The following is a 24,119-nucleotide window of genomic DNA, read 5'->3' as shown; positions in this document are numbered from 1 at the left end:
AATAAATCAGCTTTTTTAATATATATAAATATTAGATAATTACCCACTTAATTATATTAATTATATAAATTCATAAATTAAATTAATTCGAAGGTGAATTAATTTAATAAATAAATTATACAACCAATTTAATTATATTGAATAGTGAGATTATTAAATAAATACTTATAATATTGTATATCTTCATCAGCAGAGACTTGCGGCTAGATTAAACTTTGTAGATCTCTGTCTTGATCGAACGGCCACTTGTAGTTGATGCAGAATACTTAATCTGAGTAGCTGACACACAAATGTACTGTCTGGTTCATCTGTATCTAGCTGAATTAAATATTCTTTATCAAATAAACATTTGAAACGAGGCTTGTTCGTCGATTCTTTGTCTTCGTAGTTCTTCTTCATTAGTAACAATAGTATGGAATCTTCTGAATAAATAAAGTATTAAAACTTTATACCTTCTGGACTTCTGGACGTGCTACAAAAGATTATTTGTACACTGAGGCTTGAACATATTAATGAACTTCTTCCAGTGGTGTGCAACAGCATCCTGAAATTCTTCAGACATATAATTTCAATAAATCACTTGACGTTCTTCGAACGGATTCCTTCAACAGTACTTGCTATTTACCTTGCTATCTTATTAGAGTTGAGTTGGTACCTCTTTAATTACAAATAGGCTAAACATATGCCTTTCAACACCCTCTCTGAATTTTTAATTGAAAATAAATTTACTAGAGGTGTCATAGACAAAACTCTCTTTTACAAATTGCATGATAATGATATGATATTTGTTCAAATATATGTTGATGATATTATATTTGGTTCTACTAACGATAACTTGTGCAAGAGATTTGCTAAGTTGATGCAGAGTAATTATGAGATGAGTATGATGGGTGAATTGTCCTACTTTCTTGGTCTTCAAGTAAGCCAAAAGGAAGATGGAATATTCATTTGCCAATCCAAATATGTCAGAGATCTTCTGCGAAAATACAATCTAGAAGACTCTTCTCCGGCAAAGACACCCATGGCCACTGCCACAAAGCTTGACCAGGATAAATCTGGTAAGAAAGTTGATATCACAAACTATCGAGGTATGATTGGCTCTTTACTTTATCTTACTGCGAGTAGACCAGATATCATGTTTGCAACATGTTTATGTGCTAGGTTTCAGGCTGATCCTAAAGAATCACATCTTATAGCCGTCAAAAGAATCTTTAGATATCTTAAGGGTACACCTGGTTTAGGTATTTGGTACCCTAAGAATACTGGTTTTGACTTAACCGGCTATACAGATTCTGATTATGCAGGTTGCAGGATTGATAGAAAGAGTACGTCTGGAAGCTGTCAATTTCTAGGACGTCGGTTGGTTTCCTGGTACAGCAAGAAGCAACACTCAGTGTCCACTTCTACTGCTGAAGCTGAGTACATAGCTGCTGGCAGTTGCTGTGCTCAGATTCTCTGGATCAGAAACCAATTAAATGATTATGGTATGTCTGTCGACAAAATTCCAATATTTTGTGACAACACCAGTGCCATAGCCATTTCAAATAATCCAGTGCAACACTCCAGGACCAAGCACATAGATATCAGGTATCATTTCATTCGAGAACATGTCATGAATGGTACTGTGGTGTTACATTTCGTACCCACAGCTGATCAGATTGCAGACATCTTCACTAAACCACTTGATGAATCCACTTTCTCTAAGTTGGTTTGTGAGCTAGGGATGTTAAATATGCCATGATTCTCTTTGTACATATTTAATATGTATTTTATATATTATTATATATTTTTGTGAATTTTCTGTGTAATTATATATATTTTATTAGACTTTATATCATTGTTTGTAAATTATCTGATAAATTTCTGGGTAATTTTGCATGTTCATATATGTCTCTGTAATTTTCTAAGTGCTGCACACTCCCCTGTATTATTTTTTCAAGCATTTAGATAATTATTTGTGTCTATTTTGTATTTTTCAAAATTAATTAAGCATAAATATTAGTTTTTAAGTTAATTCATTTTAATGAATTAAAGTTAAATTCATAAATATTTATATTTAATTAAAGTTGAATTTTGCAAGATATTTGTGTAATTTATAACATATAATATGTAGTAGAATTTTGATTTTGAGTGAAAAATGTTTTTTTTAAGAAAATCAAAATTCATAATATTTATTTATATATATCTGTTTTAACTCGGCATGACAAACCTTAGGTTTGTCATACCGAGTCTGAGTTGTGCTTAGTTTATATCGGTATGACATTGTTTGGTTTGTCATACAAGCTTCTGTTCAACTCGGCATGACAATCAATATGATTGTCATACCGAGATTTTCCACCAACCCCGTTTAAACCTCGGTATGACAATTCTTCACATTGTCATACCGAAGTCAAATCCCGTATGACATAAGTTTGTATTGTCATACTATCTACTTCATCTTCCCCATTCGATACATACACACACAGACATCGTACTTGCTCGATTTTTTCAAGTTTTTTTTATAAACTTGCTGGTTACTGTTATTTCAAGCCAAAAGCTTGCTGGTTACTTTGTTTAATCAAGGAATCATCACGAATTGCTGCCGAATTTTTGAAAAACCGAAACCCTTTTCACCGAGTTCAACCGAGTCGACCGAGTCAGGACGATTTCGACCGAGTTTAAGCGTTTTGTCACCGGTTCTGTGCTCATTTGGCTTTGAACTATCAGTACAGATCGAGTTGTGGGTGATTTGATTCAAAAATTTTTGAAACCCCATCTTTTGAGTTCGAATTTTTGGGGGTTTTTAGTAAAGATAAGGACCCGTTTGGCTCTTTGGGTTATTTGGAATATAGTAGGAGATTTGTGGAAGCATACTTGGTCTTTTTCAATTTAATTAATTTTTAATTCGAGTTTAATCTTTTAATTCGAATTATTAATTAATTGTTTAATTGATTAATTAATTATTAATTGAAATTTGCGAGATATTTGAGAATTAACATTTTATTTGAAAAATTCTCGCTTAATTCAATTCTTAATTATAACAATGGCTGGCCAATTTGTGATCGGGGAGACGAACTACAATGGATACTTGGACCCTGATATTTGCTTAGTGAGATTCAGACCCTGGGTGAGATTCCTCAACAGTCAAAGCTTAGTCAGCACGGCGATCACTGCAGCTGCTGATTTGCAGATTAGACCTCTACAGGATTTTTACTCCTCTGCCATCAACACCACTCTGCTAGAAAGCTTCAGGGTCTCGGGAAATATTGCTGGTGGACGAAGTATCACTATATCTGTGGATGATGTAAATAGGATTCTTGGATTTCCACGCAACAACTTTGCTGAGATTCCTACAGATGCTGAGATTATCCAGTTCTTTCAGACCATTCACTATCAAGGAGAGATTCATTTACCGAGAATGCTGAAAGGGAATCTTAAACCTGAGTGGGACTTGTTCTTCGACACGCTGGCAAAAGTCTTTTCACCTACCACTCGAAGCAACTACAACATCATATCCTCCCTTCTACAAATAATTGGATTCTGTATTGTTTACAATCGACGAATCAACTTTGGCAAGTTGCTTCTTCAGTCGATTTTAAAGAAGTTGGGACCACTCAGCAGCCGATCAGTTGCACAGAATGCCAAAGTGGTATGCTTTTTCCCTCGGTTCTTAATGCTCTTTCTGAATGACAAGATGACAGACGCGGAGAAGAATTCATATTTCAATTCTCCAATTGCACCAACTCCGCGTGTCTGTACAAAACTGATGAAATCTCTGACCAACAAGAGAAAACATGAAAATGTTCCCCTTGTCGTGACTCCATACTTGTTGGAACAGTTCAATGCTCAACAACAACTGCATCAGTTTCAAGTGGCACAAGAACAGCAACAGCAACAGCAACAACCTCAACCACAACCAGAACACCAACAACCTGAACCACACCAATCACCACTTCAATCTCCACATCAGTCACCATACCAATCACCACATCATTCCCCTCTACATCAAACACACACAGTTGAAGACGAACGTCAGGAATACAACTTCTTCGAAACTCAACCGTCTTCATCTGAACCACTACCACAACAACAACACACCCACTTTTTACCTCAAACACAATCAACCTCTCAACCACTACCTGCTGACTCAACCTCAAATCCAAAGTTGCAGTCCTTTCGAAAGGACCTACAGGTAGCTCAGGTACTTTCTGACTTCTCTTCTAACTTTAATATTGATATGTCGGATTATGTTAGTGACCTTGATTTTGTTTTCCAGACTACCAGCAATGAACCTGACAACACACAGGTTCATATCCCAGCTGATGACATTGTTCAAACTACTCCTTCTTCTGCAAACACAACAATCATCACTACTACTCAACCTATCCGTAAGATTGCCAGGAAGAGGAGTACAAGCAGTTTGTCGAGTCAACCCGCAGCTCTGTCTTCCATAAAGAAGCCAAGGTTAGAAGCCCTGGAGACATCTGCAGCCTCATCCTTGCCTTCCCAACAAGGCTTGGACATGGAACAGGCACTAAAACAGTCTCTGGACTCATTCTCTCAACAGAATGAAGCCATTGAAGTTGACCGCTCTACCACGGTACCCTGTACAGAGTCAAGCACTGCGCTAGCACTCACGCTAGTGCAAGACCAAACAAATACACAGGTTACTATGTTTATTGATTGCACAGATTTTCAAAACCAGTTTATCATGTATGAAAACTTTACTGATCAAACTTTCTTTTCTGATCAGGCGGTACTTGGCAACGTGCAAGTAAACTTGCCCTCACAGGCTTCCGGAGGACAGTTTGTTCCTCCACTACCTTTGAACCCATCTCAGGGGGCATTGGTAGTTTATACAGGTACAGCTGGAAGAGTGCAAACAATGAGTGATGAAAGGCAAACACCGAGCGATACACATGCACGTGAGGCTAGTGAAACAGCTATGAGTGTACGTGAGGTGAGTGCACACACTGACCCGGCTCTGCTTGAGGAACAAATGTCTAAGCTTAGAGCTGAATTAGCCCGGATGATAGCTGAAAATGAGAGGCTAAAGGGTGCACAGTTGGTGACCCTAGAGAAGAAAGCTGATGAAAGGCCATCCAGTTCTTCCAGGGATGAGCTTAAAGGAGAAATTCATGAGTTGACTGTCGAGATGAGATCTAATCATGCACTGTATATGTCAAAATTTGATGATATCGACAGAAAGCTGGATCAACTCCTAAAGAACTCAAAGTCAGATGCTGATACCTCCAGAGAGGATCCCTCAACTAAGGGGGAGAATAGAGGAGATGGAGACAAAGGTGACAGGGATGACAAGGGAAATAGTTCAAATCAAAGCAATAAAGGGAATACTTCTGAATCTGCCCCTGACACTTCTGGAAAGTCAAAAGGCAAGGAGCCGTTACATCAATCTGAGGATGTCTTCAATTCTGATAATTATGATGATTTTCCACAAGACATGGATGATGATGACGTCTTCGATGCTACTTACCGTCAAGCAGAGGAAGAAGGTAAATTTGAGGAGAGCTATTTATTCCAGGATGAAGAACCTGTTGATCCTGAACACGAAGAAAATGTCCGGAAGTTTAAAGCTGAGAATGAAGCTAGGAAGCGTAAGCTTCGTGATTACCAGAAACTTCTAGAGGACAAGTTGATAACTGAAGAGCAAATCAAGATAGAGAAGCAGAAAATCTATGATGCTGCGTGCAAGCAGAAGAATCTTGATGTCAAAAGGAAAGTTGGAAAAAGCTGGGACATTGCAAAAAGGATTTTCAATGGACTTAAAAGGGAGCCTTTCAATGACAGAAAGTTTTTATCTCTGATCTACGATCTTCGAGAGGTAAACCCTGACGAGGATATCTTTATGCATGCCTTCGCTTTAGAAATTGATTACTTGACTGTTGGAGTCAATAACTTGCTAGAACAGTGGGAGTTGATTGTATATACACGGAGAAATGGTTCATTCAGGCTATCTGTTGAATTTCTTAAATCATTCTCTGTGTCTGAGCTCTGGGTACTTCGCAATAAGGTAAAGCGATGCTCCAACCTGAATGAACTTCTTCGCGACAAGCTGTTGGACTGTGCTGTCTTCAATAGTCCACAAGTTGTTAAAAATCCATATAGTATAAAGTTCATTCACAAGGAGCTCTTATGCACTGTCAATCTAAATGAGGAGGCTTTACCTAAGTATCCTGCTAAGCGACTAGCTCTAGCATCCACTCTACTACGAACCAAGGGCTTCGCTTCTAAAGCCAAGTCTGATGCTGATGATGTGATTCTAGCTTACTGCACCCGAAGGAATATTTCTCAATATTTCCGGAGGATGAAGAATGTTACAAAGGCTCAGCCATCGGACTTCCGGGAAGACCCTGTAGAGATGGAAGTGTTACATCAACTGGCTCTGGCACGAGAACGTAAGAAGCGTGGTGAGTCCACTACATCAGAAGTGCCATCCAGAGAAGAACCGTCAACTCCTGTCCTTCACAGTTCAGATATCGAAGAAGGAGAAGTTGATCTTTAGATTTGTTAAGGAATTTGTAATATATGTTCAGTAAGAACATCCTTATGTAATCTAATGTACTTGTTTGAATTCTGGTGAATGTTTAATGAAATACCAGAAACTTTTTGCTATTTACAATTCATGTTTAATCCTTTGTCTTATCAGTTAGTTGAGTTATCCTCTCGATAATTTGCATGTTATGTTAACAAACAAATAGGGGGAGATTGAAAGGCATATGTTAAGCCTATTTGTATTTAAGAGTATTAACTCAACTCTGATAAGAAAGAAAGTAAATTGGCAAGCTCTATTGAAGGAATCCGTACGAAGAACGTCAAGTGATTTATTAAAATCATATGTCTGAAGAATTTCAGGATGTTGCTGCACACCACTGATAGAAGTTCATTAATATGTTCAAGCCTCAGTGTACAAATAATATTTTGTAGCACGTCCAGAAGTCAAGAAGATATAAAGTTTTAATACTTTATTTATTCAGAAGATTCCAAACTATCTATACTTATGAAGATGAACTACGAAGACAAAGACTCGATGAACAAGCCATTTCTCAAATGTTTATTTGATAAAGAATATTTGATTCAGCTAGATACAGATGAACCAGACAGTACATTTGTGTGTCAGCTACTCCAATTAAATATTCTGCATCAACAATAGGTGGTCGTTCAATCAAGACAAAGAATCAGATCATTTAAAGGATGTCAGAAGACTTGCTGCTGAAGTCTGTGCTCTGTATAATTATTCTTTTAATTTATTCACATCTCAAAATAATTATATAAGTTATGTAATTTATTTATTAAATTAATTCACACTTGAATTAATTTAATTTATGAATTTATATAATTAATATAATTAAGTGAATAATTATTGAATTAATTATATTAAAGAAAAATCAATTTATATTGATTTTGGGCACAGTATGGCAATCACTTAGATTGTCATACCGCACCTGGAAGGTTCCATTCATCAGTGGTATGACATTGATTGAGTTTGTCATACCGTTCCAGTTAGCATGACAATCTCAGTTTGTCATACCGAATTGAACAAGGCATGACAATCTCCTTGATTGTCATACCGAGTTCAAGTGGTATGACATTACTTGAGATTGTCATACCGTCTCAATATTTAACCACCAAGTCATATGTCATACTTAATTGTCATACCGAAAATTGTTCAGTATGACAATGCTTCAAATTGTCATACCGAATTTTGTATGGCATGACATTAGCACCTTTTGTCATACTGATTTCAATTGTAGCATGACATTAGCTCATATTGTCATTCTGATCTTTGTAGCATGGTCATACCATGATTGTCATACAAGTTCAAGGTGTTGCCTATAAATATGGCTTCAACCTCTTCATTTGTTCTTGTTCAAAGCTTTGTAAACTTTCAAGTTGTTTGTAACTTGCTATTCGTTATATCCACAGTTTTCTGGGCTTTGATCACTCGGTTGTTTTAATCACTAAACTAGAATACATCCTGTCGAATTTATTCTACGAAATTTAGTGAACATTAAAACGAACCATATTAATTATATAACGACTTAAAAATTGTTATATTAATTAATTTAAATCTGATTAACAAGTTAAACTCCGATCAGATTATTCCGCCGCGATTATTTTGTGGCGATTGTATTCAACCCCCCCTTCTACAATCGTTTCTGGACCTAACACACTACGTCATACATGGGCTATTAAAACGCTTTAACAAAGCAGGTGTTACAATAGCTAGAGAGATTTTGACATAATGTAACATTACTCAAATAGTATTACAATAGTCGAAATTTAGTGTTACAATAAAAGTGACAGTATTGCAATCATGTAACACCACATCCAACTTTTATAATAGTTTATTTATTTTTATTTTTATTATTTGAATTCAGATGGGTCACACAGGTAGGACCCACACCTCGGGCCCACAAAATTGTTACAACTGATAATGTAGTGTTACATTTGTTATTTTGTATTTAATTAATAATTAATTAATTAATTAATCATAAACTCGGTCCCACATGTGGGCTCCACTTTAGTTAAATATTTGATTAATCAATCAATCAATTAATTAGTGGGTCCCGCGTGTGGGATCCACTTGTAGACCCAGGTGTGGGCCCTACTTTATTTAAATAATTAAATTGTTAAATTATTTAATTGATTAATTTATTTCATAAATAGTTATCGATTCCACACAAAGAGCAGAGATATTCAATGCACAACATAGAACAGTGGAGTTTTTTGGCTGCTGAAACCACTAGTTTTGCAAATTCAAAGTGCCAAAACCCAATTATCGGGGAAATGAACTACTACGGATTCATTGAAGATATTATTAAAGTTGATTATTGGGGAGTATTTAGGATGGTTATTTGTAAGTGCTGCTGGTACCAAGAAGAAGAAGATCCCTATGGTATGACTAGCAGGGTCAATTTTAACAAGTCCCGGCACAAATCTGATCCTTATGTTCTTGCTTCACAAGTGCATCAAGTATTCTATGTGGAAGATCCAATTACAAAATCTGTGCAGTATGTTATGAAAAGACTACCAAGGGTTTGGTGTGACACTGAAGACCAAGATTTGTTGGAAGAAGAAAACAACCTTCCTGACAAACATGATTCTAATCTTGATTTTCAAATACAAAATCAATCTAGTGAATTTAGCTGGTTCAGAGATGATATCCCTAAAAGACAAGTCCCTGTTTCACCAACTTAAGTAATAAACTCTTTGGAAGTATGTAATTTAGGAGATGTTTTAGTTGGTGATGATTTATTAAAAACTACTTGGTAGTATGTAATTTAGGAGAATCAGATTTAGTTGGCGATGATTTATTAAAAACTACTTGGTAGTATCTAATTTAAGAGAATAAAATTTAGTTGGTGATGTTTTAATTGGTGATGATCTGTAAATTAATTAACGGTTTTCTATAGTTAATTAAACTTGTGTTGCAAAAGTCTTGTGTTAAATGTTTTTGCATTCAAGTCATTATTTGTTTTTTTTTCATTTTCTATGATTATACATGTGGTTTTTGTTGTACTAGTTTATTTGCATCGTACCTCTATTATATTATTCTCTTATGTCATTTTACTCGGTTATTTTTAAATTATCCGCATAATTGTTCTCCTTGTTTTAGTCTATATATGCTCAACTCTGTAGGATGGAAGGGAAGTTGCTGAATGTAAGGTATCATTATGATGGCATATTCATGAAGATAAGTTATTCAGGAGGGGGGGGGGAGAGTTTTATTATCAACCGCCAAGATGAGCATGAATTTTCGTACACCGTGGCGCTAGAAAATGTCAAGGATTGCCTCAAGTATACGAAAATTGGAGGATTATATGTCCTGAATAGGCCCCAACAATGGAAGCTTCTAAAATATGATCCAGATTTGTTTCAACTGGTAGATGCCTGCAAAAGTGGTGGAGAACTAGATATATGTGGACAATGTTGTTGACAAAGAATGCGAGCTACTGGAGTCAGGGGTGCCATTTGTAGTCGTACGACCAAGAGAAAACATACTTAAAGGTAAATTTTGATTTAATATGTGAAGTAGTCAGGTTTTTAATTATGTAATTTTTAGATATTCTGACTTGACGATATTTGGGATGAAATTACTATTATACAAATTTCATTTTGTTACAGGTGTTCCCAAAGAATCGTGTAAGCGTACTTTTGTTTCTTCACATCAACTTCAAAAACAAAGGAAAAGTAAGAGGCTTACAAGGTCACCTCAGTTATGAGATTTAAAAAAATAAGCTTTTAAAGTCACCTCATTTGCATGAGCTACATAAGACGAATCTTCGAAGCTCAACTCAGTTGCGATAGGTTCAAAATAACAATCTGTTGATTTCACCTCGTTTGGAGGACCTATAGAATTTTTTTTAAGCTCCCCTTAGTGGATAGAGGTACGCCACAATGCTGTAACTATAATGGTGGCGAAAAAGAGGTTACAGTTATCAAAAAATGATAAGATCGAGGTAGTAATACGCTCCCCCAGCTCACACCTATTTTCCTTCTAATTGGTGTCATTATTTTCAAAGATACCAACCGATATTTTTCTGATTTCACACTTGTAGTCGGGTCAAGTGAATGAGTATCATCTATGTAAATTGAAGAATGTGGAAGTAAACAAAAAAAAAGTTCATGGAACTCAGATTAGGAAATTATGCTGCTAATCCAATTAAACCGATAGTCCAGCAGAGTACAAAGGAAAAGAACGATGGGGAGGAATCTTATGAATATGTTGTGGAAAATGAGAGTGGAAATGAAAGTGATGACACATTAGAGGTAATATTTATTTATTCGTAAAACTAGGGTATTTACAAGAAAATTTATCAACTATAATGTGTGCCATAGGAGGGTGACACTTGATAAAAGTATAATTATTATTGTATTTTAAATTTGTAGGGTGCTGTAAAAAATTGATTTAATTTTTCGAAAAGTTCTAGAAACGGAAAGCTACACCTGGTCCTAGAACTCGTTCGCGAGCAAATGATAGAAATTTGGATGATAAGGATCCGGTGGATCCTATCGATAAAGGAAAATAAGTACACACTGCTACAGAGAAGGGAGTTCCTGCTGCTAGTACCAAGAGTGGAAAACTTATAAAACCAACATGTAGCAAACTGTTAAAGCAAGGTGATAATTCTGCAACAAGTGGTTCAGTTGCTGCGTATATGGCCCTGCGAGAACGTCAGAAGCAGAATCTAGAAGCTGAAATGAGGAGAGAGCATGTTGGCGATACAGATTTACCAAATGGAAGTGAAGGCGAAGAAGTAGAAGTAGGTAATATGATAATTGCATTGTATTTATTGTGTACGCCCCCTTTTATTTTTTGTGTACGTCTCATTTATTAACAATTAGTAGGATTTTTAGCAATAATATGATAATTGCATTTTATTTTGTATGATGGCTATTTGAACATGTCCTAAAAAATATAGATGACGTTCAAAAATGTTAAAAGTTCATGCTAGGAGTGCTGGTGAAAAAATATTTGTTAAACTGATAAGCGAGGTCAACCAATTGGAGACCTGAAGCCTAGATCCGACAGTGGCGGATACAAGATGTATTCTATGGTGTGTCACACATTCAACATATGTAGATAAAATTAAGAAAAAGCTTGATTTATTGAATAACCAAAAGAAATGCCCCAAACAATTACAACTGTTCTCTACGACTTCTCCTGTTTTGATACCTATCTACGATATCATTCATTTTCACCTTCAAAAATAAAATGATAATATCAAACTATATCCTACAAAAATTCACTGTGGCATTTTATCGAACACCTTGTAGTCTCTACTCTTTCTTTTTCAAATTGCGATTTTTTAAAAATCTAAAACTGTGAGTATAATAGAGGAGAATTTTGGATATGAATCATGTCAAGAACTTGAAATTTTAGAGTGAAAAAAATAGATCGATAGATATGTCGGAAAATTTGATAGAGACAGAGGAAAAGCAACATTACCAAATGAAGAAGAAAAGAGGGTCAGCCTACGGATTATATTTTATTTAACGTTTTTCACCTTTGACCAATTAAAAAAGCCGTTTAAGTACAAGATGTGTACATCAGTACACATATGAATATAAAAAGATTGGAAAAAAATCTAAAATAATTGTAGGTCACGTGTACTACCTTTAGCACCTGCGAATACGCCACTGCATGTCACTCAACTCATCAATCTTTATTTGAGATAGGCCGTTGTAGCTCCACCAAAGTACTACACATAAAAAAATGCATTAAAAATCCACAAGAATTACAATATGCAAAATAGATAAGAAAAGACAAGTTAGCAAAGTTGTACAAACAAGAAAATAATAAAAGGAGGAGACAATTGGAAAACTGTATTGCAATTATTTTAAAGATTTTTTTTAGAAATCTATTCTTACTACAAATTCTTGTAAAATTTTCCCCTGAATATGTTATGTATTATTTAGCTATAAATTACTATAGTACTTAAGAAAATCTCCCCTAGTTAGTACATTAAAAAATTGTTAAGAATGTGTTTCAAATTCAACTTTGTTACCAGTGCTTAGCACTATATTTATATTATTGCATACAAATCATATTGATTTTTACCAACTATCCCTAGAAATGTTATGATATATATAAAGATACTAATATGAAAAACAGACATGGAACAATGGAACTGTATGGAGCAATCATTAGCGCAAAGGATACTGGTAATTGGTGAAATTTGAGCAGGGAATTATGATTTAAGAAATGAAAAGAAACAACTTTGGCTAGTTTTCTAAACATCACTTTAATTTGAATTGGTATCAAATACATCAGCAAATCACATTATACACTAATTATTCTCATTAATACATAGCAGGTAGTTTAGTGATTACATATACTAACACACCAAACATACACCTAATTTTAACACACTCACTACTGGAATTAAAAAAATCAGATTTAATCAGTTTAAAAGATGGATAGTTTACAGTATAAAGATAAACCTGGTAACGAATACAGAAACTTAAACATAAACAGCCGCATAAGCATACTCAGACCTGTTTTCACAAGGAACTTAGCATTTGAGACTCTTAAATCATAGTATTGGTTAATGGATTATTTTGGAGAGTCAGGTGCAGAATTTTTTTTCTTTTTTTCCTTATACTTTTACAGAATTCTTCCATTGATGCATTCTTAAACTCAGTGCCATTATCACTTCTTATGATCTTCAGTTTATGAATGGAACTTTTATCCAGTTCCCTGATGTTAACGGAGGAATTTGGTAGTTAACAAAATTCGAGGTTCGTGGCCGGAATCAAGATCTATGACGGTGGTGATAAAATTATAGGGGTGGCTGAGATTAGGGTTTCGAGTTGCCTCCATGTGCTCCCAACTCGTGTCCCCCTAATTTGCCTACGTACCCCTATATTTATAGGGGATCAAGCCAGTACGTAGTTTTTTTCTCCTAAGAAACCTAAACCTAATAAGATTAGGCTGCCCCTTCTGCTATCTTCCTCCTGAAAGGGGCCCAATACGATGAGGTCTAGTCTCGGGCCTTGTAGACTCTCGAGCACCCAAAACTTACCCCAAATTAGACCTGGCAATTCGCTACACGACACGAAAACACGACACGAAAAGTTTGGGTTTGGTTTTCAATATTCGGTACACGAACACGAAAGTACACGAACACGAAAAATACACGTTACATTTAGTGTCGGGTTCGGTTTTTAATACAAGTACACGAATGACACGAAAGTACACGAACTAAATAAATAATATAAATTAAGAAATATATTATACTTATTTATTATATATTCTTTAATCAATTTTAATTATGTTATTTCATTTTTGTTATCTTATGAATTTATTGTATGTCTAATCTATTGTTTGTCACAGAAAAATTGTAAAAATAATAGATTTATTGTGAAATTCGTGTACTTTCGTGTACAAATGTGTATTTCGTGTATATTTCATCCGGACCGTTTGTGGTACACGGAAGGTACACGAATTTTTTCGTGTACTAAACGTGTACAGTTCGTGTTGACACGAAATAATTCGGTTCGTGTACGTGTTTCAGAACTGCTACACGAAACCGAAACAGTTCGGGTTCGGGTTTAGAGTGCAGTACACGAAAACACGAAAGTACACGACACGAAAGTACACGAAACGAACTGTTTACCAGGTCTACCCCAAATGCAAGGGCACTTCTCTACTCCCCGACAGGGACAACCCACCAGACTACAGAGATAGAGCCTTCCAGGGCGTATCTTCGAGAAGGTTCCACAAGCTCCCCGACAAGGACAACTTGTCAGACTACAGAGCAAGGCCTCCTCTAATCTTCATTCTCTATCTCCCAACGAGGGAAACTCCTCAGACTACAAGGTAGAAATTTCGACAAGTTAACAGTAGAGCCCATATACACCTAAGGGCGTCCCCCCAGGCATAATATGTCCCCTTCTGCCCTTCAAATGACGATCTTTCTCTGTAAGCTTCAACTTGGCTCGCCCAATCTTCTTGAAGTGGGTTCTTCTGGTTGACATAGCTAGTTTGAGCTTGATCCAATCTTGAGCCCATCTTGGTCTTCTTTTATGGGCCGGGTCTTTATGGCGATTTTTGCGTATAACAACTACCCCCCAGATCTTGGTGGCATTGAAGATGTCGACGAGATCTTGATGTCCTTCATCACCTGGGATATCCTATCTTAGTTGTCCATCGTTGATGTAGATGATGTAGACGTTCTTTAACTAGGCGCTCCATATGTTGCCGTATAATAGCTAAGTCTGAATAGTGCAACTGAGTCGAATGAAGGAGATTCTTCTGAAGCCGATGTTGAAGAATTTATTTGAAGATGAAAATGATTCTTCTTGACGGAGGCGAAGACGATGTTCACTTGACGGAGGTGAAGGAAGCATTTGCTTGATAGAGGTGAAGGTAGTGCTTGCCTGATGGAGACGATGACGAGGTTGATGCGGATGTGGTCGCGGAAGCCGAGGCTGAGTCGATGAAGACGAGGCCGCGGAAGCCGAGGCTAAAGAAGAGATGAGGCTGCGGAAGCCAAGGCTGGAGGAGAGATTAAGCTGAGGCCTCAGAAGCCGAGGTTGAAGGAGAGGCCGCAGAACTCAAGGCTGAAGCTGAGGCCGCAGAAGCCGAGGCTAAAGGAGAGATGAAGAAGAGGCCGCGGAAGCCAAGACTAAGTTGATGAAGATGAGGCCGCGGAAGCCGAGGATGAAGGAGAGGCCGCGGAAGACAAGACTAAAGGAGATGAACGTGCCTTCTACAGTTCTACCACGTCTTAGATGATGATGAGGCGCGCCCTGATGGTGAAGCAAATTCTTCCAATTGTTGTTGACTAGGATCTTAGTTCTGGAGACCTGATGGTGTGCCTAATGTTGGATTTTGGGTGTAACAACTACTACCCCCGGTTCTGGCTTGTCTTGAAGATGTAGGTTGGTGAAGACAGTGTTGCGAAGATGTGTTGTGACATATATTTACTCTGAACCTTGAAGCAATTTATTAGAAATAAAATATTAAGAATTAAATACAGAGACACGATATATGAATTTGTAGAATATATAAAGCATTTATAACATAATAATGCATGACATAAATTTATATAAAATTGCAAGGTAAATAAATTAAAAGAAAGAAGTAGGAAACTTATCTTCATTGTTTTAAATTCGGAAACATATATTCGAAGAGATTTCATGCTTTCACCTGCCCTAGCTGCATGTATCACAATTCAAAAGTCTCCGCGTACATCTTTTAGTACCAAATTAATTTAATCACGTACGTATATCACACAATAATTTAATATAATAATATATGTCACATAACAAAATCCATGCATGAGCTTAAATTAATATACTATGAAAAATAAAATGGAAATTAAGAAAAACTTATCTTAAGCCCGAGTTTCATAATTATGCGACTAGGCTATATAGCTAGCTTGTGTGCCAGCCTTCACTTGATCCAGATTAGTGTGTAAATTATATGTTAGGAATCAATAATTTTTGATGATAACATATACACTTTGTAACATGTTTTATTTAGAATCTTTATCAAAATTTCAGTTGTAATTGTTATACTTCTTGTCCTTGAGAATTATCAACGGATGGATAGAATAGGATGGCTAATTGTAAATTTCCAATGTCATGTAATTTTATCTAAGTGAAGGATATTCAACTGATGAGATGTAACTATTCAACTGATGAAGACTGGATAATGTTTCAACTGATGAAGACAAAGTATTCAACTGATGATGCTAAGGAATTCAACTGATGAGACTGAAACAACATTCAACTGATGAAGTCTGTAATTCGTTCAACTGATGAAGGAGCTTTCAACTGATGAAGCCAAGAGCGGTTGAAAGTTACCAGAGCTTTCAACTGATGAAGCAAAGAGCAGTTGAAAGTGACTAGAGCTTAAGTCTGACAAATCACATGGATTGAATTACACTAAAATAGATATGGAAGCCTGATTAGGAAAATAAAGAAGAAGCAGAAACATTCTTATCTCATGCAATGCAATCTGGATCAAATCAAGATGATGGTCAAAGATGAAGACATCTCAGAAAAGCATGCATAAGACAAAGATGTGCAGCATTGTTTAGATTAGAGTGCAATTTGTATTCTAGTTAAAAGCTTTGTAAAACTTGGAGTATATAACCAAGTTAGTAGCATCAGTTGAGCTTGTTCGAAAAACTTGAGAGAAAATCTGAGAGTTAGAAACTATTCAAGTGATGAACCTGCAGCTGTGCGAATTGTAATCAATCCACAAATTCTTCAATATAAAATCTCACGGGTGGATCATTCAATCCACCCGTATTTTTAATACTTGGTGTTTCTCTGTTTTACTGTTTTAAAGTGTTTGTTTTCTTGAATCTTTTATTTTGTAAAAGATTGTATTCAACCCCTCCCCCCCTTCTACAATCTTTCTTATAGTTGGTGTAAAATAACAATTGGTATCAGAGCCAGGTTTCCAACAAACCGGGAAAAAGATCAACACTGCTAGAGAAAGATGGGAAAGAAGGATGCTGGAGTGAAGATTCCTGTTCTTGACAAAGATAACTATTTTCACTGGAAAGTGAGAATGCATCTGCATTTGCTGTCTATTGATGAAAGTTCTGTGAACTGCATTGAAAAAGGACCTCATGTCCCCATGAAGGTCTGCACCAGTATTGGAGCTGATGGTGAAGACATGGTAGGTAAAATGATTCCAAAACCTATCCATGAATACTCTCAAGAAGATACTGAAGAAGTGCACAAGGACAAGAAAACCATGAACCTTCTGTTTAATGGTTTGGATCAAGAAATGATTGATAGTGTTATCAGTTGCACAAGTGCCAAAAAAGTTTGGGACACCATCAGGACCATCTGTGAAGGGAATGAGCAAGTAAGAGAAAACAAAATGTCGTTGCTGATTCAACAATATGAGTCATTCCATTTCAAGGCTGGTGAAAGTTTGAGTGACACATTTAACAGATTTCAAAAACTGTTAAATGGTCTGAAACTTTTTGGAAGAATATATCAGGTTAAGGATTCAAAATTGAAGTTCTTGAGAGCTCTTCCCAAAGAATGGAAACCCATGACAGTCTCTCTCAGAAACACTCAAGAATTCAAAGACTACACTCTTGCGAGATTGTATGGAACTTTGAAGACCTATGAGCTTGAAATGGAACAACATGAAGAGATAGAGAAAAGCCAAAAGAAAGGGTATTCATCTGTGGCTTTAGTTGCATCTCTTGATGAAACAGTCAAGGACAAGGGAAAATCTCAAGTTGAAGAAACTGAGAAGTTGGTCAAAGATGAGAACTTAGAGTCAAGCAAAGGTAAAGGAAAAGATGTAGCTGATTCTGGTGAAGAAAGTGATGGGATTGATGAGCACTTGGCCTTCCTGTCAAGAAGATTCTCCAAACTGAAATTCAAGAAGAATTTCAATCCTGCAAAATCATTTAAAAGCAATTCCAAGCCTGACAGAAGCATGGTGGATAGATCCAAGTTTAAGTGCTTCAACTGTGGAAATGCAGGTCACTTTGCAAATGAATGCAGAAAGGCAAAAGCTGAGAAAAGGTCCAGTGAACACATGGACTACAAAAAGAAATATTATGAACTTCTCAAGCAGAAAGAAAGAGCATTCATTACAAAGGATGATTGGGCAGCTGGGGATGATTCTGATGAAGAGGAGGAGTTTGTCAATCTTGCTCTAATTGCCAACTCCACAGATCAAGAAGAAAACACTGGAAGCAGTAGTCAGGAATTCATTACAAACTTAGTAGAGCTAACTAAAGATGAATGCAATGCTACTATCAATGAAATGTCTACTGAATTATATCATTTGCATGTCTCTTCGAAGTCTCTTACTAAGGAAAATTGTAAAATTAAGGAAGCTAACACCTTTCTTAGTGATAGAAACAGTGCTCTAGAAACTCAGTTCATTGAGTTTGAGAAACTGAAGATTGAATGTCAAACAGCCAAAGATGATCTTTTGGCTGTCTTAAAAAGAGAAGAGATCATAAGAAAACAGCTTGATAAGGAACAAGAAATAATTGCCAAATGGAAATCTAGGAGAGATGTTTCCACTAATATCATCAACATGCAAGGTAGAGAAACCTTTGTTGAGAATGAATGGAAAAGAAACAAGAAAGCTCTTGAGATCTCTGAGATCAGCTCAAGTGATGAGAATACTGATGATGATCATCAGTTGAAAACCAAAGCTTCAACTGATGAAGTTCATCAGCTGAACAAAAACTCATCAGTTGACAAGAAAGTTCTCAAGAAACTCAACAAGAAATATGGTCCTGTCAAGAAGAACTTTGTCAAAGGTGAGAATGATTCCTCTGAGACTAGTGAGAGTGTAAACAACATTCATAATTCCAGTAAAAAGACAAAGAAGAAATTGGATGCTAGTGAGCCTAAATCAGATTAGACTAAAAAGAAAAAGGGAAATAGAAATGGTAAGATTGGAGTCAACAAGCACACTAATTACACACCCAATGCTAGTGCTCCTAGGAAAACCTGCAGTAAATGTGGTAGTGTAAATCATCTATCTGCTAATTATAAAACAGTGATTGCTCCTAATTTATCATTGCCTATTCCTATGCCATCTGTTTTACACATGAACTTATCTGCTATGAACATGATGCCTGGTTTATTGCCTCACAATTCATATTCTCAGACTAGCATGCCATATATGTTCAATCCATATTTCAATGCCTTTAATATGCCTCAATTCTATTCAAACTTGCATGGTATAAACAATGTATGCATGCCTCAAATGCCTGTTTTTAAAAGCAATGTTGAAATTCCAATTTCTCAACCAAAACCAGAGATTGAACCACTTCAATCCAAAGGAAAAGTTGAGAATGAAGGAAAAGCTGTTAAGACTAACAAATCTGGACCCAAAGCAATTTGGGTACCAAAATCAACTTGATCTGTTTTTGGAAATGTGTGCATGGAAACCATAAGAAGAATTTGTGGTACTTAGATAGTGGATGCTCTAGGCACATGACTGGTGATTCTTCCTTGCTCACAAAGTTTGTAGAGAAAGCTGGCCCTAGCATTACCTTTGGAGATGACAGCAAAGGATATACTATGGGATATGGCTTGATAGCAAAAGAGAATGTCATCATAGTTGAAGTTGCATTGGTGTCTAGTCTTAAGCATAATTTGCTTAGCATTAGTCAACTTTGTGACAAAGGATACAAGGTCAATTTCACTCCTACAGCCTGTGTTGTCACCAAAGGAGAAGACAGCAATGTGGTACTAATTGGACAAAGAAAAGGAAATGTGTATGTAGCTGACTTCAATTCTGTCAAGTCTGAATCAATCACCTGTTTTCTCAGCAAAGCAAGCTCAGATGACAGTTGGCTATGGCACAAAAGATTGTCTCATTTAAATTTCAAGACATTAAATGAATTAGTCAAGAAGGATTTGGTTAGAGGAAAACCAAAGCTAGAATTCTCCAAAGATGGTCTGTGTGGAGCTTGTCAGAAAGGAAAGCAAAAGAGAAGCTCTTTCAAAAGCAAATCTCTTTCATCAATTGTGAAACCTCTTCAGCTTTCGCATATGGATTTGTTTGGACCAGTCAATATTATGTCCATTTCAAAGAAGAAATATTGTCTAGTAATTGTTGATGATTTTTCAAAATTTACTTGGACTTTCTTCCTGCATTCTAAGGATGAAGCTGGGAAAATCATTATCAATCATATCAAGGCATTAAACAACAATCCAGATGTCAAAGTTGAAAAATAAGAAGTGATAATGGGACAGAATTCAAGAATTCTGTGATGAAAGAATTTTGTGAAGATAAGGGAATTATTCATGAGTTCTCTGCACCAAGACCTCCACAACAAAATGGAGTGGTAGAAAGGAAAAACAGAACTCTCATTGAGGCTGCAAGAACCATGATTAATGAAACTCAACTTCCAACCTATTTTTGGGATGAAGCTGTGAACACTGCTTGCTTTACTCAAAACATTTCTCTAATTACCAAACCTCACAATCTAACTCCTTTTCAACTCTTCAAGGGAAAGAAGCCAACAATAAGCTTTCTTCATGTATTTGGATGCAAGTGCTATGTTCTAAGGAATCAAGGTGAAAATCTTGGAAAATTTGAAGCCAAAGCAGGTGAAGCTATCTTTGTTGGATATTCTAATGGAAAATCATTTAGAGTATACAATATGAGAACCAACATTGTTATGGAATCAATTCATGTAGTTTTTGATGATAATAAGATTCAAGGATTGACAGGTGAAGGATTTCATGAAAATCTCAGATTTGAGAATGAAGGTGAAGGTGATCTATATGACAGTGATGATGATTGTGATGATTCTGTTCAGAATGCTGGAATTAATCCTGGAATTAATATTCCAACTGGTGAGATCTTGACACAAGAGACAACTGCCATTGGAAACTCAACTGAAGCATTAGTTGAAACTACTTTGGAAGCATCAGTTGAAACTCCTCAAGAATCATCAGTTGAAAGAATGTCTCAAAATTTCAATCAATCCAGAAATAATGAGATGTCAAATTTAGGGGGAGCTTTTCAACATGGTAATATGAACTATAACAATGAAGCTACATCATCAAGACAATCACTTCCACCTCAGAGAAAATGGACAAGGGATCATCTTTTTGAACTAATTATTGGAGATGCAAATGCATCTGTACAAACAAGAAGAGCTACTCAAGATGAGTGTTTATACAGTGCATTTCTTTCACAGGATGAACCTAAAGTAATAGAAGATGCTCTCAAAGATGCTGATTGGGTTCTTGCCATGCAAGAAGAATTAAATCAATTTGAAAGAAACAAAGTATGGAAGCTGGTACCCAAGCCTAAAAATAGAACAATTGTAGGCACAAGGTGGGTATTCAGAAACAAGATGGATGAGAATGGAGTTGTCACCTGAAACAAAGCAAAGCTTGTGGCTAAAGGATACTCTCAATCTGAGGGAATTGATTTTGATGAGACAGTTGCACCAGTTGCAAGATTGGAAGCCTGATTAGGAAAATAAAGAAGAAGCAGAAACATTCTTATCTCATGCAATGCAATCTGGATCAAATCAAGATGATGGTCAAATATGAAGACATCTCAAAATAGCATGCATAAGACAAAGATGTGCAGCATTGTTTAGATTAGAGTGCAATTTGTATTCTAGTTAAAAGCTTTGTAAAACTTGTAGTATATAACCAAGTTAGTAGCATCAGTTGAACTTGTTCGAAAAACTTGAGAGAAAATCTGAGAGTTAGAAACTGTTCAAGTGATGAACCTGCAGCTGTGCGAATTGTAATCAATCCACAGATTCTTCAATATAAAATCTCACGGGTGGATCATTCAATCCACCCGTATTTTTAATACTTGGTGTTTCTCTGTTTTGCTGTTTTAAAGTGTTTGTTTTCTTCAATCTTTTATTTTGTAAAAGATTGTATTCAACCCCCCTTTCTACAATCTTTCTTATAGTTGGTGTAAAATAACATTATATCACAAATCACAATATACCATCAAACCTCTTCGACCCCATCATATTCCCTAATGGTGGTATTCCATGTCCTCTCCGGTCATCATGATTTTCTCTCCCTGCAAAACATTAGTTTATACAGCCTACAGATCTATTAGTCCAAGTCCAAGTTGTAAATATTACACACATACATAATGTTAACATGATTCATGCATATTAATAAATTAATAAATATAAAAATGCATACAACACTTTTTATTAGAAAATATATTTTTTTAATATAAGGTATAAGCCTCACCTAATTTTATAATATATAAATAATTTTTGTGCATGACATACGATGTGTAATTATAAATTCTAATTAAAAAGAAAAAGAAGACTTAGCTTTTATCTTTGGACTGTAGTTAGATTGTTTTAATTCTCCTCATGTTATAGATTACTACTCTTTAATCCATCATACCATCATCACTTAATCAGTGCATAAATCACCACCGACAGAACCTGCACACACACACACACACACACACACACACACACACACACACACACACACACACACATATATATATATATATATATATATATATATATATATATATATCAAGAATTTATGCACGTATTGATATTAGTCTAGCCAGGTTAGTCATCAATAAATATTAAAATCAATAATCATGAATAAAAATTAAAACATGTAGAATAGTAATTATAACAAGTGTTGTACATGTGTACTTGATACAAATATATTCAATTATTCTATATATATATATAAAATTAGGTAACAAAATTGATGCATGAGTCTGAGTATGTTAACATGTACAAAACACATTAATATTAAACAATCCAAAATACTAAATAATTGTTTCTCACGTAGGATCTTGCATGATAAAAATATATTTAGCACCTAGCATGATTGTTCCAATAATTATGAGAATTAAAAAAATAGATAAGAAAGAAACACTTATCTTAGTTTTGTGCAGAGACTAAATCTTTCCGAGCAAAGCTAGAACAATAGTCATGCTTCTGTTGTGTACCACCCAGTCATCTAGTGCTCGATCGTGCTCGTGCCATGCATAAACTTCTTTTAATTCTATACACCTTGCTGTTATGCTCACAATATGCATATATCTTATATCGATGCTAAATTAATAATGGAATGTGTGACACAAATATTAAAACAAATGGAGAAGGTAGTAAAGAAAACTTATCGAAGTTATAAACCCAGCTGGCTAGTTCTCAGATGAATTAATGATCAGAAATCTTCACGAAATCAGAGGGCCTGCTTCCACCACCTATCTCCTTGAGTTGTACTGTTGCAGATCTTGTAAGTTGTAACAGTGACCAGGGAATAGATTCTGAACGTCCTGCTAGCGCTGGAATCAAGCATGTGAATCACTTCCACACCAACTTAACAAAGCACGTCCATTGTTTTCTGAGTGCCACTCTCGGCAAGCAACTTGCCTCTAATTATCTAATGCAAAATAAAGAATCATAAGCAATCAACTCTTAGTTTTCATCATAACATACCCTTATTTATTTATATATGTATAACTTATACACATATAAGAGGTTAAGAACATGCAATTCGGGTACACTAATCAATATTTTCAATGATCAATTAACACAAACATATTTGCCATGTTAATAAATAAATATTAGTAAAAGAGGGAAAAGAGAACACTTATCTTTTTCGTTAGCCCTTCCAGAACTTACAGAAGCATAGGTGTCTGTTACTAGCCACCGAACAAGCTTCCTCGATGGTACGCGGACACATACATCACGATGTTGATGATGATGTGGAAATTAGTAACATGTATTCTGATCTCCTAAACTGATCCGAAGTATATATGTCATCAAAGATGAAAGGCAGGGGAAGCAACACCAAGTTTGCCGTAGCGGAACCAACTCTCTACAACTAAAACACCAGTAGCCTTTTCCTGAATCATTGCTGCATTTGTGAAAGGGTGGGAATCATCTGGTCCTAAGGCCACCTGGTTTCCTCCTGCATTCTTCGCGCTTGCTTGGAGTTGTTAATCCAGGTTTCCGGTATGTACCCGTAGAGGCCTTTAGCCAGCACGTTCATGTCATCCACTTTCTCTAATTTCTACAACGCTTGCTCTGTGCCTAATCTTTTTAAACCCCTATTTTTCCTGTCCTCATCAAGGTTCGACTTGTGTGGCTTTTGATGCAATACATGACCATCTGCTTTTCCCGTAAATCTAGCAT

The 24,119-nt window shown here is 35.9% G+C and overlaps 1 long non-coding RNA gene across 1 annotated transcript; it reads right to left on the bottom strand.

Annotated features, from left to right (window-relative positions):
• Window positions 1-175: 175 nt before the first annotated feature.
• Window positions 176-23,356, bottom strand: LOC135152008 (uncharacterized). Its single transcript, XR_010291066.1, has 3 exons — window positions 21,938-23,356; window positions 12,119-12,203; window positions 176-552 (listed from the first exon to the last, which is right to left on the bottom strand). It is a non-coding gene; the product is annotated as an uncharacterized LOC135152008 (long non-coding RNA).
• Window positions 23,357-24,119: the final 763 nt, after the last annotated feature.

Source organism: Daucus carota, chromosome 4, assembly GCF_001625215.2.
Source record: "Daucus carota subsp. sativus chromosome 4, DH1 v3.0, whole genome shotgun sequence".
In the NCBI taxonomy this organism is placed as follows: Eukaryota; Viridiplantae; Streptophyta; class Magnoliopsida; order Apiales; family Apiaceae; genus Daucus; species Daucus carota.
The sequence above is the reverse complement of the archived record's forward strand: the minus strand, read 5'-3'. Positions and strand labels throughout refer to the sequence as shown.